This window comes from Crassostrea angulata, chromosome 5 (assembly GCF_025612915.1).
Source record: "Crassostrea angulata isolate pt1a10 chromosome 5, ASM2561291v2, whole genome shotgun sequence".
Classification (NCBI taxonomy): Eukaryota; Metazoa; Mollusca; class Bivalvia; order Ostreida; family Ostreidae; genus Magallana; species Magallana angulata.
Genome location: NC_069115.1, coordinates 61,373,453 through 61,392,515, shown reverse-complemented (window position 1 = coordinate 61,392,515; position 19,063 = coordinate 61,373,453). Strand labels below are relative to the sequence as shown.

General features: G+C 33.6%; 1 pseudogene; it reads left to right on the top strand.

Annotated features, from left to right (window-relative positions):
* Positions 1 to 14,163: 14,163 nt before the first annotated feature.
* Positions 14,164 to 17,113, top strand: LOC128185923 (toll-like receptor 4; annotated as a pseudogene).
* The last annotated feature ends 1,950 nt before the right edge of the window (positions 17,114 to 19,063 follow it).

The window sequence follows — 19,063 nt, the reverse complement described above, 5'->3', positions numbered from 1 at the left end:
TTTCATTTGAATACATTGACCATCTTCCCTTTCTAGTGGGTTTTTTTAACGGCAGATGAGGAGCAGCAACTGAAAATAATCATATATCTTTTTATATCGGAGCGCGGATCGAAAATTAATCAGTTTATATACAAAACAATGCTAAATCTGCGTAGGTCATAAGGTCGATGATCCCGTCTTGGTATCGCTCATTCATGGTCTGCAGTCTCTTCTGAATGTTCGCGTACTTCTTTGTCGGTTGACGAATGGTTTTTCCTGCTTCTTTCTGGATTTGTAGAATTTCTTTGCCGTTCTGGATGCCCGTGTCAAATATTTAACAATTTGGTTTTCTAGCTCACAAAATATATCATAATCATAAGCTTGGTAAAAAGTTGAACTGTGGTATATACACACATGCCAAATAAAAATCTTCAGAACTATCTAATAGACATTTACATGTATCAAGCTTAAGCCATATTATAGTGTTACACATATTTTCAAGTAAAGATACATAATGCTTAAGTTTTTCACGAATTAGAATACTGTGGAATCATTAAATTTCGTTGGGGCCAATTTTCGCGGATTGCTTAAATTTTACAGGTTCGTGGGGACGTAATTTCGTGTATTCTCTTAAACTTACAAAGGAAATATGCCTTTATTACCTTAATGTATTAATTCGTGGAAGATGTTAATTCGTGGATGAGAGGTACCCACGAATTCCACGAAAACTGAGCCTCCAGGAAATAAAATGATTCCACAGTAACACAACCACCTCATTGTTTTGATTTTGAACGCATTCTTGGAAAAACAAAGCTATGAAATCCTTCCACGTCAATTGAGAAATTATTTTCTATCCAACATTCCGTAAGGAGAACGATGTCACTTGAGAGAATGCAGCACTGAAATTTTTTATCGCTAAATTTACTGGCAAAACCCCCGTTTATGTTCCAGCTGATTATCTTCACGAAATCATCCTCCAGTTGCCCCTAAGCTTCACCTCTGCCGTTTCCACCGTCCTCTGTAGGTATCTCCTCGGGCTCGTCATCCTCGGAGTCATCTCTGCCAGCTTCGGTGTTAATGGTGTCTCCTGTCTCTCCCATGTATAGTTTGCCGTCAATGAATAGTTTGTCATATTTCAATACAGCCCTTCGATTTTCCCCCAATGCTTTTCTCAATATAGGCGTCAAAGCCTTTCGTTTCTTGACGATTTTTTTTAGGAAATTGTTCTCGTATATTGTACTGCTTGTTTCTGAGTTTGTATCCAGATGTCCTGACACTTTCCCTGACCCTGAAGTTCGAGAATTTCCCAACAGTAGGCCTTGTTTTGTTGTACTGGAATCGTCCAATCCTATGGGCACGCTCGATATTATCTTTAATGCCAACAATGTTTAGTTCTGCTTCACGGAACTCGTTGATCAGGTTTACACAGTTCTCCTTTCCACTGCCGCGGTATTTTGCGAGTCCGAAAAAAGCAAATTATCCCTCATACTTCTTGCCTGCAGATCTGTAATTTGGCCTTGTAATTGTTTATTCGCTAACTTTAGTTCTCTAATTTCCTTTAACTGTTTCCTCAACGTCTCCTTTTAGACTAGTCTGAGATTTCTTGATTTCCCCCATCGAGTTCCCCAAGTTACCAGTAAACTTCTCTAGATGCCATCTCTACATGTAGTCTGTATATTTTCAATGCAATCGCACAATGCAGTCAAATCAGAGCTTACTTTGTCAATTTTCGACATTTTGGTGTCAAGTTCTCCGATTCGAATCATTAGATGACCCACCCATGCTGGTTGCGCAGTGTTCGAATGTGCGTGCGGTGGTGTATTTTTGAAAGTGCCGACTTACCCGCCATTGCCCCCCCCCCCCTGTTTTGGCTGACTTACTGTCCGGTTTTGGTGTCGAACCATCCGAAGATAACCGTCTTTTGCTATCCTTATTATCCTCCGACATTATGGGACATGCACAAAGAGTTTTGTATCACACAAACACAAACATATCACCGTAAAATAAGAAATAAATCTCCTCTCAAAAACTCTGACCGTAAATTCATACCGCATGTGCATTCCCAGGTACAGGTAAAGTCTACCTGTGTCCCAAAGTATATAGAGGTAAAGTCTACCTGTGTCCCCTTAAAGGGCCCCATAATTGCCTTGACCAATTATTATTTTTAATTGAGGAGTAGGCATTTGGAGAATACACCGAAATATCTATTTCAGCTGTCTGCTCCTCTTAGTTGTCTTCCTATTATGATCCTTTATACCAAAATCTTACATAAGTAGTGATTCTATAGTCTGTCTTTTTTTAATTATTTATATTATTTCCCTGTATGAAAATGTACCTCTTTTTATGTACCTCTGAGAATTTGTATTTGTGTGTATTATATATATGTTCCTCTTGTACCAAATTATTTGGTTTGAGCGAATAAACTGAACTTGAACTTGAACTTGAGCAATTTGTTCAATTATAGAATTGATACATAATATCATAATCACATACCTTTGTTTTGATAAGTACTGTCAGGGTTCGGATGAGTCGAAACGGAAAGACGTATTGGGAACTAACAGGAAAAATTGTATTTTCCTGTAGGATGCACTTTGTTGAATTGCTTCCAGTGTTTCTTGAAATATTATTGTGCGTGCTCTCTATCAAAATTAAAAATGATATTTCCGAAAAATTTAAGTTATCGGGACACTTTCCCTGATAGTATTTTTCAAGTTTAGATATAGCGCAATTAACGACTTCTGAGGGAGGAAGAAAATTTCCATCTGACACTTGTACTAGACACTTTTGTTTGTTACTGTTGATTAAATGACATCTAAATTTAAAAAAAAAATTAGTTTTTGACAGATTCGGAAGCTTAACTTTTCGTTTCGTATTCTACAGTTTTTGTTTTGAGTTCCTTTTGTATTTTTCTCAACACATTATTTTCTGATTCAACAAGAGCTTTTTCCTCCTGATGTTTGTTTATATCTCCACACTGTTTGTTTGGAGACACACTTCTCCAGTCTGCACTGTCTTGAGTTATGGTCTAACTTAAATGACAATCATAGCATTGTCTCCCAAATCCGGGAGTAATATTCCCACAAAATTTGTCTTTTAAATTTTGTAAATGGTCCGGAGCACTTTAGTTTTGAACTCCAAACTCCAAAATTTCTTGCTTTAGATTACTCATCGAATGTTCGATGGGCGTGTGATAAGTGTAGTTTTGGAAAATATCTGGAGTCTTTTCCTGCACATGTATCTGAGTTTCAGGCATACTTTGAGGAGTTTTGTGCATGACTGGCTCAGAACCCTTATCAATGACTAAAATATTTATATTTGAATCTGTTGACGGTGCGAATTTCAAAAATCTATTTTAATGTTTTCCTGTTAGGTCCACGTAATCTACTTCTTCATCGCGGTATGCTAATATCGACGAAGACACAAGACCTATAGCTTTTATTTCTGAATAAATGGCACTTTTTATTCCAATATACGAAGTAAGTTCAGAAAATTCCGCCGACACCGGAGACATGCGTCCATTATTCTGTCATACAGCTTTTTCCTCACTAAAAGTTATTGTTAAACATTCTTTTGAAAAGCAAAGGTTACGTAATATACAACCTAGTTTACCTTGCTAAATCCGAGCACAGCAAGCATGCCAAGGTTTATCCATCCGTAAAAAATAAACAAGTATGTAAACGTATATCGTAGTAAGTTATTAATTATAATAACTCTATTAATGATAACAACAATTATGTAGACTAATATGTAGAAATTTGAATTGAGTGGGCCGGATGAGTTTTGAAAAGCAGGAGCGTTCGAGTAATTGGTTCCCCCTTTCAATGCATTGAATACCCCCTCCCCTCAAATCATGAAAACATACTTAGAGATACACCCTTTCCAATATTATTTAATTGCATCTACTAGCTAGAGTGATATCAAATGATTAAGTTATATTATACATTTATATTCACAACTTTTTCATACTGAGAATCCTAAAAGCAGTACAATGTTGAATGCCTTTTCCGCAGCTTGCTCTTATGGCAAGAATTCCAGAAGAAAAAAACTTGACTACCCAATGAGTGATTGTGCCATTTATTGATCAAATAAATGACAAATTTATAACTAAAGCACATTTAATGTCGAATAACAATTATCATATGATATTAGCTAATGTAATAACTGGGATAAGGTCTTATGATAAATTAAAGATTTAAGCCTAGAAATACATAGAGTGCAAGAAGCATAACTCTGTATCTCATAATTAATCTGTTATTGCCAATTTTTAACCAGCCATTGTCAATAATATTTAACACAAAGTTATAAGTCATACACGATAGACTTGGCAGGTAATATTGGATCAATAATTATATTTATCATACTTCCTGACTCCCCAAAACGACCTGGAAGGCTAAAAAGATAAACCTGTTGCCATTCACGGCAAGATCATAAATTCAGATCAAGCACATATGCAAGATCATAACATTCTTCAGGCAACCATTTTAAATAAATAAACAGACTTCCTGGCTCCCAACACAGAGACAAGAATTCAGGAAGTTTAAATAAATAAACTTGCTGCCGCACAAAATATGATCATAACTCAAGATCAAGCACAGATGCAAGATCATCAACATTCTTTAGGCAACCATTTTAAAGAAATAAACAGACTTCCTGACATGTTCTAAGGAGTCTTGGAAGGTGAAAGGAAAACAACTTGTTGCCTCACACTTTGCAACATGTAAAATTAATGATGCTCAGACAACATGATTCGATTGACCCATGTAAATAACATGCATGGCATAACTTGATATGCCTTAATTATACACTAATTGTCAATGGGCCGTTATAAATGCATTTCCATACTTAATAATTTGATATATACTAACCCTGTTGCCATCTAATATTGATACAGTGATACTTATCTAGGAGAATGCCCATTAACAGCATTCCTGATGCTTCTCCAATATTTATTCATTAACAAGGAGGGATCCCCGGGCTTCAGGCTTCTCAGCGGAGGGTTGGCAAGGTGCACGCTATCTCTGCCTAGGTGAGACATATCCATCGAAAATCCCCTTTGTCTCCAGTAGAATATGTTGCTCAACATGCTCAATGTCTGTGTTTTTTGTGTTAAGAGACCATTAAATTTAGTCACGCTCTCGTTGTATCCCGGGGGACTCGCGGAAGGATCCCTTTGCAGAAGGTTACCGATGATCACCACTCTTGTCTTGGGTAGCAAGGGACAGTTTCGAATAAAGTACCCTTCAATATTTTTGTAAAATTGAGAGTTGCTGTACTTGAAGGCTTATGAGTGTTGCTAAAATTCATGAAATGATTTTTAATGATTATCATTAGTTAGAGGGGTGTCTCTTGTTGAAATTGATATGCAATATGTAGGCCCCTTATGTTAGGTACATGAGAATCAGAAGTAAAATGCGAAACCTGCGGCTGTGACTGTTGTGCTGACTTTACACAGTGAAATTGCAAGTTACAGACGGGAGGTAAAATAACACGAAAAGTAGGTGGATGGGACATTGAAAACTATACACCGGTAAGTTTGTGACATGTGATAGTGCAACATGCACGTGGTACGGATGGTCAACCCTCTGCAGGGAATTAGCTGGGGGAGGTCTAAAAAGCTGAAAAATCATGAAAAATTAGCAAAATATGAAAGGGTCAAAATCTCATAAAAACCAGTATGTAGAGAATTTTACAGGTTTTGATTAGTAATTTTCTTCAGAAATTGGTGATTGGCCTTAGAAAGAGTGAATTAAAGGTATTTGTGCTGAATGGGAACTGAGGAAATTCTAGTTACAGAGTTCCGAAGACATGCATCCCTTTGCTACAATGAATTGTATCAAAAAACTGTCCCCTGCCACCTTGAGGCCGTATGTCAGGTACTCGGCGAAGGAAACAATGTTGGTTGCATTTTTTTAATTTGGTATAAAACCAATGTCATTGCCACCTATTTGTATTAAAAAACATATTGGGAGTCCCTGTAACGTCCTTTATCATTCGGTGCAGGTCGTAATTTCGTAAACCTCCTCTGGCACAAACTGAAATATTATACCGGTCATCGTCTAGAATTAGGTTTTGCAAATTCGGGTTAACGGTCATAAATTCAGCCAGCCTTCTGATGTATTAATGTCCGAGGAGACAGACGTGTGTTTTTGTTGATTCGGGATCCACCCCTGCCATGTTTATTGAAGATATCAATATTTAGACTTACTTTCTTATTTCACTGCATGCATTAACTTTGCACGTCGTATTAAAAATCTATTTAGAGCGGCAGAGGTTTTAGATTTTGAAAGTTCGATCCCGATCAAAAAAAAACTTGAAGATAATAGATACAATAACCAGAAATCGGAAGATTTGAAAAATTAAATAGCTATACAGCGAAGAGAGTTTGTATACTAACATTTTATGGAGCATATTTTTCATTGATGCACATTTTTTTCAATTTCATAAATAGAAATCATCACGGAAAATAGAGAAATAAATTAGGAAGATTTTATGTAAACGGTAAAGAACTGAGTAAGGATTGTAATAGACAACTTGGTAGGATCGAAGGAGGAGGCAATGTTTCTGATCTTCAACTGCCGAGAGGTCTACGCCAACGGGTCTCAAAAAATTTGGTATTAGTGCAAACTGTATTTCAATTTGGAAACGTTATGTAACTGTCGGTACCGTACGCAGAAGACCGCGTCGAGGAGGTCCAAGTAAAATTGTGTAACAGGAGGATGTACATCGTATTGCTGTTTTGAAAACTATTAATCCTACAATGTCGCTAAAACCAGTCAAAGATAACATCTTACAGTACTCCAATACACTTCAAAATATAAGTTTTCCTACAATGTCAAACATTATCAGAAAAGATCTACATGTGACACTTAAACGAGTCACATTCTGTCGCGGTAACAGATTTACTCTTCCCAATTTACAATACACTCAAAGGTCTTATAAATATGTGAACAACGAGGATCCATTTGCACTCAAACTTATTGATGATATAGGATTTGTTGTGTGTGATGGAAACAAAGTATATGGCCCTTCTGCAAAGGAGACCACGTGTGTTGTTGTTGCTAAATCTAATGCGAAAATTCATTTTACTATCAGCCTCATAGTTGGTATATCGGGTGTAAAATTTGTAAAAATAGTTGAGAGTTCCTCGAATTTTATCGAATTTTCGAATTTCTTAGGGGAGGCAGGAAATGTAGCTACTGATGAAGGAGAAAAAGTTCTGAAACGAGGAGACACCCTCATAGTGGACAACGCACCCAGGCATCGTAATAAGTCTGAGGTAGTTCTCAGAAACTGGCTACCTACAATTGGCATTTAATACATATACTCCTGACTTATATCCAGCCGAGTTGTGTTTTAGAAAAGTTAAAATTTTATTAAAAACAGAAAAATACACCGCACTTTTAGGCCAGAATATAAAGGTTGCTTTGTATAGCGCATTTAGCGAAATAACTGTTCACGACACATTGCCATTTTTTCGAGCAACGGAGTATATAGATGTTTAATTTCTAAATGATTTATTAAACGATGGTTGTGGATGTTTTTCTGACTTTGATATCTTTTTCTAAATCATTATGACAATAGTAAATTGTTATAAATAAATAAAGCAAACCGGAGTTTGGACTGATCACGTGTTGATATTTCCAACAAAACAATCGTGTAATATCATTGGTCCGTCTTCTTGGGTTCTGTGTTTGATATGCAAATTAGTATTAACAACCAATCGATGAGTAATATGATAATCAGCATACAACATTTAAGCACGGTCTGACAAGCAAACTGTCACGCTGTTAGTAAAACGATAATATATAACAGGTACGTCTCTGAACCGTTTACGTTTTCATAGCAAATGGTTCTTTGAATTTTGAACCGACGTAATTAACAATGCAGAATAATTGCACATGAGGCTAATACATTAATTTCAGGAGGCCAATACAACCATTTCTTTTGAAATATAACTTTTTCTGGCAGGACAAATAGATATTACTTTTCCGGTGTGTTTCAGGAGATTTAAGGGAATTTGACTAAATTAAAAGTCATCTCGTTTGTGACTTAACAAGAAAACTGAATCAAAAATATCATGTAATCCAAAAACAGTTAGGATATACACAACGACGAATGTTAGTAGTCTAGTTCTTTTTGTTCTTACGTGACTAAGCAAAACACCATATAACATGAACCAAATAGGTGGGGTGTTCCGATATAATTTAGACACTTTATTTAAAGGGCAAATCGATGGTCTGAGAGAATTTGTATACATTAAATTTTACAACAAAATTTAATAACATAAAGATACGAAACATGAAAAAAAAAAAATGGTTTCTTAAAGTATATAAAAGTGTAAAGGATCGAAGTATTTCATTTATATATAAAATTGAAGAGTAGGAATCTGACACTGCAACTTATAAAGATCTTGTGGACCAAGAATCTGTATCAATTTTTTTAACAAGTGTAACATTTATGGAAACTTTTTTTGACTTTTTGGCTTTAAATGGTTGTGGTTTTTAATTCAGCCAAAGAAATTCGACAATGTCCGCAAAATTAATTTTAATTTTGTGGAATAGAGGATTACACGTAAATTTTTGCAAAGAACTGACTATCAGAACATTTTTGCATATTGGTAATATCAATGTTTTCCACAATCGTGTTTTTTCACTACTTAATAGGTAACATTTTTCTGACAACGTTTGAAACAAAGTGTTCAAATAAGATGCTCAGCACGAAGTGTTATGTCAAAACATGGTATGGCTTTAAATATACCCTAAAGTTATATTCATTTTGAAAAATATATGCTTTTAAGATGAAATTTTATTTGTCTTTGTTATATATCACAACATATATGAGTTTCATAAAAGAGTTTATTTATATTTTATTGATGCATATTATGTTTTTATATTATCAAGCTTTACAATATATCGTTTGTCCAAGTGGTTGGGTATCAAGAAAACTATATCAGGAAAAAACAAACTGGCCTCAGGCTCACGTAATTATTTTGTTTGAATTTCTTTGCTATTCTATCCATGGCAAAATCATTGAAAGTATCAATTTCTCCCTTTATTTGTGGACAAATCCTTTTTCATTAAAATGAACTGTCAAAAATATGGTAGATCTCTTGCTCAAATTGAAGATAAAAGTAAAAACAAATGGCTGAGGAAAAAATATTCAAATATTAAAACCGGTAACTTTATTTAAAGATCCATAATTTTCAGTTACAGTTTCAAGTAGATTTCATTTACTTTGTGGGGTTTCTCGTTTATGATTAATATAAATAAATATAAGATTCAAATGTTTCTCGCTCATTTTAAGTCAGTGTTGTTGTCATATATCTATTACTTTTCGATTTTTTCCTCTTACCAGTACCTTAAAAAATCTAATGTAGAATGATTCTGTTGTAATTGGCATGTAATCGATCTAAATACACAATTCTTTTGACTTATGTTAAACAGTCTTAGGTTCAAAATTTTTTGTAAAATATAAAATGTGTTATAGATCTAAAAACAAAACAGAGACATATAATGTATTGGTTTTATATTTGAAAAACATAAAATACAATATTGATGCTCTTCGTATGAACAGTTTCTAAGACGAGGCAAGCTACTGACAAACAAGTCGATAAAACGGGACTTTCAACTGTCTCGTTTGAAGTAATCTCGTCTTAAGTTCTCTGGTCGATACAATGACCTTGTGGCAAATACAATCTTCCACTGGGTCGCATTCTGACTGACGTTTTTCATACTAATTGTTAAACCCATAATTATTCACCTAATTGTCCACGGACTTTTTCGGTTTTTTCCCCGATTACGACAAAGAGCACGCGGCGGGTGTGACCGGTCAGCAGAGGATGCTCACTCCTCCTGGGCACCTAATCCTACCTTTATCTTTTTAGAGGCCTGTGTTGCTTTGCTTTAAATTTGTATTTCGTTTTATGGATTTTTGAGATGAGTTTGTTATTGTCATTTTTTCATTGTAAAATATTTCAATAATACAGATATTTAGAATTAATATTGTGAAATTTGCAGATATATGCCATAATTGAATTATAGATATTATTTATTATTATCTTGAGATAGTTGGATATTGTTTAAGAGATGTTCTGCAATGCGAAATAAAAGAAAAAAAGTTTAGGATTTTTCTCAAAAACAAAACTCACGCCTTAAATGTGCACTACAAATGTTTATGTGTGTACTTTATATAAGTTTAATTTTAATAAGGAATATGTAATGATGCTGTTGATTTAGGAAAATAAGGTTTCTAGATGCGGTTTTTCTTCCGGGCGGAATGTAAATTATCTCCTTTGGTTCAGAGTAGAACCAGATAATTACAAATCTATAGAACACTTTGGAAATGTTGTGTCTTGGCAGTTTGGTGTTGATAAATTTGGAGACATGAATTATCATGGTCACCTTTTCTTTATCTGCGAGAAATATTCATCTGTATATCTGAAAAACAAAGGTTCTTTTTTTTGCTGGAATAGTCAACACGTGTTCAAGATAAAATTGATTTTACATGATTCAAAAAGTATGTGCCTGTAGCCCTTTTCTAAAAAAAAACTCTTAAGCTTTTGCGTAAGATTTCAACTTAAGAATCTTTTAAGAGAAATCTTAAGTGATTTTCACGAACACATTTGTCACAGGTTTCATTTAAGAATTAACTTACGAGTTATCCTTTCCATAGCTACGATTTGAATTCACTTTATAACTCTTATAAAACAGAAGAAACATATAAATAAACCAACATTCTCATAAAAAAAATATGCAAAACTTAAATTATATACCACTTTCATCAATGTGATGTAAAATATGACGTCACAATCAAAATGTGTGTTTAATAAGTGGAACGTAAGAAAATCTTACGAGAAAAATTTGCCCTTAAAATTTTTGGGAATTTATTTGTGTATTTTTTTTTACAATTACTGCTATATATTATTTACAGTTTTGATATACTTACGAGAGGGTATGTGCTATCGTAAAGTTACGACAAAATCTACACGTAAGAATCCCTTAAGAGGTTGTGTGAAAATGGATAAAAACTTAAGTGTTTTCACTTGCGATAAAAAATAATCGTAAGTTTTTTGTGCAAAGGGCTACTGGTGCCTACTGAATTATGTCTTGTATATAGTTCATACAGAAACAACTTTCCAAATGTGAGGCTGTATGATGGGTAGATATAGGTGAATGTAATAGATGAAGGCTTACTGTCCAAGAACGGGTGAGCTGTTCAATACATCTAAATAACGTTATATAAATAAAGTTTTAGGTTACGAATGTAATATAATAAAATGTAATAGATTTATATACACAATAGCAACACAATATAACTAAAGAATGGAAAATGGATATTTGGGTGTCTGCGAGTTAACTTCACATGCATAACTGGTGTTTCATTAATTTGCGAAAGTAGTTCAGTAGCTTCTCCGGTGAAAATGTGAAAACATAAAATATAAGTACCATTATATTCATTGCCAAGTCGATGAATCCCTAGCTACGTACCCCTTTAAGCGTTAAAAAAACATGTAATTATGATATCATAAATTACTTTTTTAAAATTGTACCAGGTTATAAATATGTCTGTCTTTGTGTTTGTTTATGCATTGTTTGTATCCAATACACAGCTTACTGTATATTTAAATGCAATTTTACATTATCAAAGCTTGTACAGGTGTAAGTGTACAGAGCAAACTGTTCTACGGGCATTTACCAAATACTGTTTTTCTGTCTGCGCCACTTCAATATTTGCTTTCCTATTTATTTTGTACATCATTGGTGGAGTCACTTTAAATAAGCAATGTGTGTTATTTTTGACAAGAAGGCAATTATAAATGAATACTTATTTTGCAATTTGTCTTATAACACTACTGGTTTATTCTAATATAGCGAAGTTTTATCTAGCGTCTTTTTATTAAGCATTCGTAATTGACACAGACTTAAATTTGGTTTTTTAATATTTAAACAAAAAAGGTATGCGGTAACATTGAAAGAATTTTTTTCGTTATGCAAAAGAGCTGAAAAATACGAAAGCCCATTGAGCTCATTTTCTTAGGTAAAAAAAAATATTTCTTTCGCGAATAAACGCGAAACTTTCGCGAATAAACGCGTTACTTTCGCAAATAAACGCGAAACTTTCGCGAATAAAAGCGTAACTTTCGCGATAAAACGCGTTAGTTTCGCGAATTTACGCGTAACTTTAACGAATAAACGCGTTAGTTTCGCAAAATAACGCGTAACTTTCGCGAATAAGCGCGAAAGTTTCGCGAATTAACGCGGAACTATCGCGAATAAACGCGAAAATTCCGCGATATAACGCGTTTTTATTGTTATTTCATAGAAGAACCCCTATGAAGAATAATTACTGAAAACAAATGTATTAATTTACATAAAACAAAATAATATTATATAAAGATGTAATGTAAATGAATAAGATTTAACTTTATACAAATTAACATAAATTCAAACGTTGGAAATCTTTAAAATCTTAGTACTGATTTTCAAAGGACATAATGCATCGCGCTTCTCACATTCTAATGGGCGCTGTATTATTTAAAAAAGAGGCAGCAACATTTTTTTGATTATAACGATTTTAATTCGAATTAAACGTTTTATTAAGTATCATTTTAGAATTTAAAGGATATCATTGTTTAAATCGTTATGATATATGTTTTATCGCCGCGACATAAACTAACGTCTAGTTTAATATCAGAAAGATAAGTCAAGCTGTGAATTGAAATTTTTAAGCTTTTGTTCAAATCTAGATGACGTTAATTCGTCCTCCAAATTAATCAGATATTTCATTTGAAAATTAATACCAAGATTTTAAAGGTTTCCGACGGTTGAATATCAATTTTATATGAAAAAGATAACCAATGAATGCCTGTTCGAACACAGGGTCGACGAACAAATGAAAATTCTAATATGATGCTCAAACTTATTATCTACATTGGACAAATAACATATAAAAATGTTATAAAGTTTTATCAGATTTATTATAATCTATGTGCAAAAAAGATAATTTTTTCTTCATAAATCAACGTAACGCGGATATTATAATAATAATGAATAATAAATATTTTATGATATAAAACTTAAAATGTGTTTGTTTTCAATCATTTTTCTTCAATAGGGTTTTGTATGAAATGACAATATTTATATAATGGTTTCGCGTTTATTCGCGAAAGTTTCGCGTTTATTCGCGAAACTAACGCGTTATATCGCGAAAATTTCGCGTTTATTCGCGAAACTAACGCGTTTATTCGCGAAAGTTACGCGTTTATTCGCGAAAGTTTCGCGTTTATTCGCGAAAGTTATGTGTTTATTCGCGAAAGTTACGCGTTTATTCGCTCAACAAACGCGTTTTATCGCGAAAGTTTCGCGTTTATTCGCGAAAAAAATATTTATTTCACCTACAAAAATGGGCTCAATGGGCTTTCGTAGAAAAAAATATTATTCATAATTGAAATCTCAGAATTCCATTGAGAATCTAAACTCACGGAAGCGTCTGCAGGACAAATGCCCCTTTTTTACAGATGAGGTAACTGACAAGGTTAGAACCTTGAAAGTTGTTACAACTTGCGTTTGAACGATCTGTATATGATTATTCACTGAAATATATTTAAACAAAACCAACTTACGGTTGTACACTTCACTCCTTCAGCCAAACTCTCAGAATACATCATTTTTGTCCAAATTGTACGTAATAATTTCCCTCACAAACATATTTTACCCTCAAATTAACAAAATAATATTATAAAAAAGCATATCTTACATGAAGGATTTTAATATATCTAAAAACACCTTATCAATGACAAAACTTGAAAGGTTGTTCTTATCTAGAAAATTTTTCAATCTCTGAAAAATATCAAACTACACGATGTAGGATTTCTACATGTGCATTTTAATTTTAAAAAAAAGTAAGCATAAGATTAGAGTTTCTAGTTCGTGAATTCTTAAACAAACAAACATTGAAGAGCGCAGTAGAGGCAACAGCCTTATCTCAAGGCATTTGCCTATCACTTATCTTTATCAGAGATAATTTTAACTTCCTACTTTTTAGATCACTAGGAGGAGGCAATCTTATATCATATCATTTATTATGTGTAAGATGGGATATAAATAGCGTGGATTTCATCTCACTTGAAATCCTATTGAAATAGCTACGCACGACTTCAATACCCTAAACCCTTGATTACTTGAACGATATGGCGATCATCTTTGTTTGGATAATCACGTTTGAATGTTTTATCTCTTCTCAGGCATTTTTAGAAAATTGCAAATGGACAAACAAGGACAACGAGGTAAAAGTTAATTGTTCTGAAAGAGGTTTAAGATTTATTCCAAAATTCAACGACTCTGTTACTTACTTAGACTTGAGTCACAACGGAATTGCTGTAATCACTAGCAATTCATTACCAAAGAGACTGAAACATCTTGACATTTCGTGGAATAGTTGGTTAATCTACGGTATCTAAATATTTCATACAACAGAGAACTAGGATTTGCATCTTTGCCGAACATAACGTTTGATATGAACAAAACAAGTATTATGTCTTTGGATTTTAATGGAATTAACTGTGCAACTGGTGTTGGTACAATGATGAAAAGATATCATCTAAAATTCATTCAAACAACAAACTTGTCTGAATTGTTTCTTGCTAATAACAGACTTGAACTTTTTGAGCCAGGGGTGATACATAGTTTACCAAAAAGTATAAAAATTCTTTCTATGGCAGAAAATAGATTGACAGCAGGTGTATATCTATTGGAGTTTGAAAATATGTCTGGATTGAAAATCTTAAACATAAGTTACTTAATACATCCACCACTTTATCCTATTATTGCTTTATTATTGCTCCAAACCTTCGACATGTTTACCTACAAAACAACTTTATTCTGTCTTTGAAAGGGAAAATACGGACAGCAGACAGCAAAGTGGAGACCATAGATATTTCAAACAATTTTTGTAGCCATTTGTTTCGTTCAATTGATGGGAAAAATATTAGACACATGAACATTTCTCATAATGATTTAAGCCAAGATTTAGAAAGAGACACAAATGGCAGCATCTTTAAAATGTTAACAAATCTTATTGTGTTAGACATGTCCTTTAACAAAGTATTGTCCCTTCCAAAGCTACTGCTAAAGAACCAAAACAAACTGAGATATCTGAATGCAAGCAATAATCGTTTATCAGAGTGGTTTGTCGATGTAAAACACATGTCAAATCTTACCTTATTGGATCTGTCTGATAACAAATTTGCAACAATTAGTCCAAGTGCTCGCAACCAATTAGAGAAGCATTTCCAGATCAACTTAGCTATTGATTTGTCAAGAAATGGATTGGCATGTACCTGCGAAAATCAAAAGTTTTTGATATGGATTTTAAAATATAAATCCCACTTTATAAATATCGATAACTACACTTGTTCTTCGCCAAATACTTTATTCAAGTTCAAAACTTTCGAATCTTCTTTAAACATCCTACAAAAACAATGTACATCATACTTGGGTTGGTACGTAGCCTGCTCAGTCACCTTAGCAATGTTTTTACGTTTGTAATCAGTTTAGCACTTGTTAAAAATAAATGGAAAATACGATACCTTATTTACAAATCCAAGCAAAAATTCGGAATTGTAACTGTCACATTAAAATTCATCATTGTATATATTTAGTTTCGTAATTTAACTTAACCACATATCCCGTGGTGAGCCCCTTAGTGTTTTAGTCATACGTATTTGTAAATACCCATATTGAACCTCAGTTCACCGGGCCTTAAACCCGCCAGTCCGTGCAGTATCAGTTTGGACGCGGCAGTCCAGAGGGAAGGACGCACTTAAACTTCTCTCGTGCATACCATCCAGTCACTATGTTTTTTGTTAATTGAAATAGCTGTGTGCTAACTCTGAAGTGAACCTGGTACTGGCTTTTTCTGAAGTGAGGTTTAATAATTGTCAATTTTATCGTCATTTCGTTCATTACTGTTCTAAAACACCCAGTCATGGTATTCCAATCGTTTTTATGCTTATTTGTTACGTTTGAATTTAAATGTCTATGTTTAGATACACGTGTTTGAATCTATTATAAGTATGGCGGACTATTATGGTCATATTCCTTTTGTAGTCATGGGTAGTATTATGCAACACTGCATTTGAGTAATTATGAGTTAGTGTTTTGTGAGTGTAAAAGCTAACATGCTTTATAGTAAGTCTTCTTTAAGACTGTGTATCAGTATTTTGTGTGTAATAAGGGTCTATGCTAAGAGTGTCATTCGTGACCGTATAGCCTGTAAGTAAAGTATGGTGCGTATTGGTGTAAAAGCCACAGTTGCTTTTGTAATGTACTTAATGTGTTTGTGTACTATGTTGGCGCAGGTTCCTTGTTCCATCTATTGTGTAAACCAATTTCATCGATGGTGGCCGAATATTGGTGACGTCTTGTGTAGACCAAGTGGCCAGTAGAGAACATTGTCTATTGGAGGACCTCACCAGTCCATTCTTGTCAAGACCAAGTGGCAATAGACAACAGTGGAGGACCTTACCAGTTCCCATACTAGGACAATTACTTTCTATATGTATTGATTCAAACTATATTAAATATGTAAAAACAATGTAAAAATATTGTCTTAGTCTTTGTCTTACAGTAAATATAAATTTTAGTTAATTCCGCTCGAAAATCTGTGACAGTAACTCCCATTAATGGAAATTTACCAAATGGTATCTATTATGAATATGACGCCTTCCTTTCATACAGAATTAATATTTGTTTTAAAGGAAGTTATACCTCGGCTCGAGGTTAACAAAAGCCTAAAACTCATTGTCAGAGACCGAGATTATCTACCAGGCATTCCGAAAGTCGACAGTATAATGAACAGTCTTCAGGAAAGCAAGCGGACTATTTGTATAGTTTCCAAGAAGTATTTGGAGTCAAAGTGGCGTGACTATGAACTTAACATGGCGAAAGTAGAAGCCATTGAAGATCGGGGATCTCTTGAATACGTCATTCTTATAATGTTACCCGACGTTTATAACAATGAAATTCCGCATAAAATCATGGACCTTATTAAGAAGGACCGATTTATTGAATATCCTATGGAATCATGCGCGTATGATGACTTTTGGGAGAGGTTAATGGTAATGCTTGATCAATGATTTGACAACCTGTGTTATGTGTTCTTAAAGAATGACTGATTATCTCTATATTTTACTACCAGAAATATGCTCATGCATATTTTCCCTTAAAATAGGTCACTAAAAACTAATGATATCGTCATCTGCGGATAAAAAAAGTGATTTCTAATCATATTTTTTTCTTTAAAAACACAAATAATCAATTCTGACTATTAGGGCAAACATTTAATATACGATGCCGAAAACCTATTTAATCGTTTTAAATAAAATTTCACTTATCCTATATTGCATTTAAGGTAAATAGTTGTTGATTTTATTTATGTGGATTTTTTAAACCTTAAATTGACTTTTAAGTCGTAAGTTGTACTCTTCCATGTCACAAATTAAATAACAGAATTTCATAAGTCATTTGTTAACATGATGAAAAAAAAAAGAAATTTATATATAACTATTAACAATAATAAATTTTTGAGCAACACAATTATCGTTTTTCATCAACGGTAGACAAAATAATATACATTGTTATATTCAGTAGTTTATTCTCACTATATAACTCTATATAGATGAATAGTCAATAATTGTAATATTAGCTCGTCCGAAAAAATTTAACCGGTCAATATTTTCTTGATATTGACCGGCTAGGAATAATATCTAGAGAACATTCCCTGTATTTCAAATAATCGCCTCTGATTTGTTGCTTTGTAAACGGTGACGTAAATAACTCTTCGCGACTCCAAAACAAGGTGACGTCATAATAGACAGTCAGTCAAGGCAAGTAAACAACGGACGCGCAATGCGACGGTTTGCTATCATAAAGGATATAAGGATTTGCGAATTACTGTGAAGTAAAATCAAGTAGAACATCTGTGTGTTAATTCCTTCGGTCGGCGGAATATCACCAGTGACCGTTTGATGCTGAAGATATTTTGGAAATGAACTTTGCACAAAATTGAAGTCGTGAATTCTTTGTTGAGCTAAGAAAATTACGGCGATCTGTTTTCAATTACTTTCTTAAATTTTGGTTTGTTTCTTCATATAACAAAACAAATATTGACTGTGTTTTCGGGCAACATTGATTTGTTAGCCCCCTTGGGACGAAAATATTGCCCTCCGCTTCGCGTCGGGCAATATTTCGTTCCTCGGGGGCTAATATAATCAATGTTGCCCTCAACCCCAGTCAATATTTGTATAATATTGATTGTTTGAATGTCAAAATAAACCATATTGGAAGATAAAACTTAATTGTACATAGAGTACCCTTTATTACATGATATCTTCAAAGGCTGTTAAATACTATTAGTGACGCAGAAGAGTGCTTGGTTAGAATAGAAGGAAAATAAATACAGTTTGATTTTTTGCTATTAGATTGATGCTGTTATTTCAATTATTTGTATCAGTAGGTAGTTGAGTAATACCCTTGATTTATTGTAGTCATTTTTTAGCGTTTGCATTTCCTTTACAGTACTGCAACTGGGAGTTTGTCTTGTTTGATACTTAAGGTTCTATGATCCCAAATGTTAAATATCGCATCCTTTCTAAGTTACAATCTGTTTTATACGTTTTATAAATAAAAAAAAAACAAGATAAATTTCATTACTTTTTTCATACACTTTATGAAATTTTTCAAATTTACAAGTACATGTACGTACAAAGTCATGATAAAGGGGGGAGAAATATTGGGGATTGTGTTGCGTCAAACGTTTCATTCTTTTGTTCTCTCCTTGCGGCCAGAAAGATACATTCATGTAAATGTAGAAAATTATATTCCATCGATATTACAATAAATGGTCATGTTTTGTAGCTTTTGTTTTTGTTTGTTTGTTTCTTTTTTCTTTTTTTGGTTTTCTGGGGTTTTTTTGCTGTTCTGTTGACAAAAAAATTCAAGGTACATTGGACGCATGCCGTCGGCAAAGTATGGTTACTATAATCATTTTTAGGACAACATTAGATGTTTTACATAATATTGACACA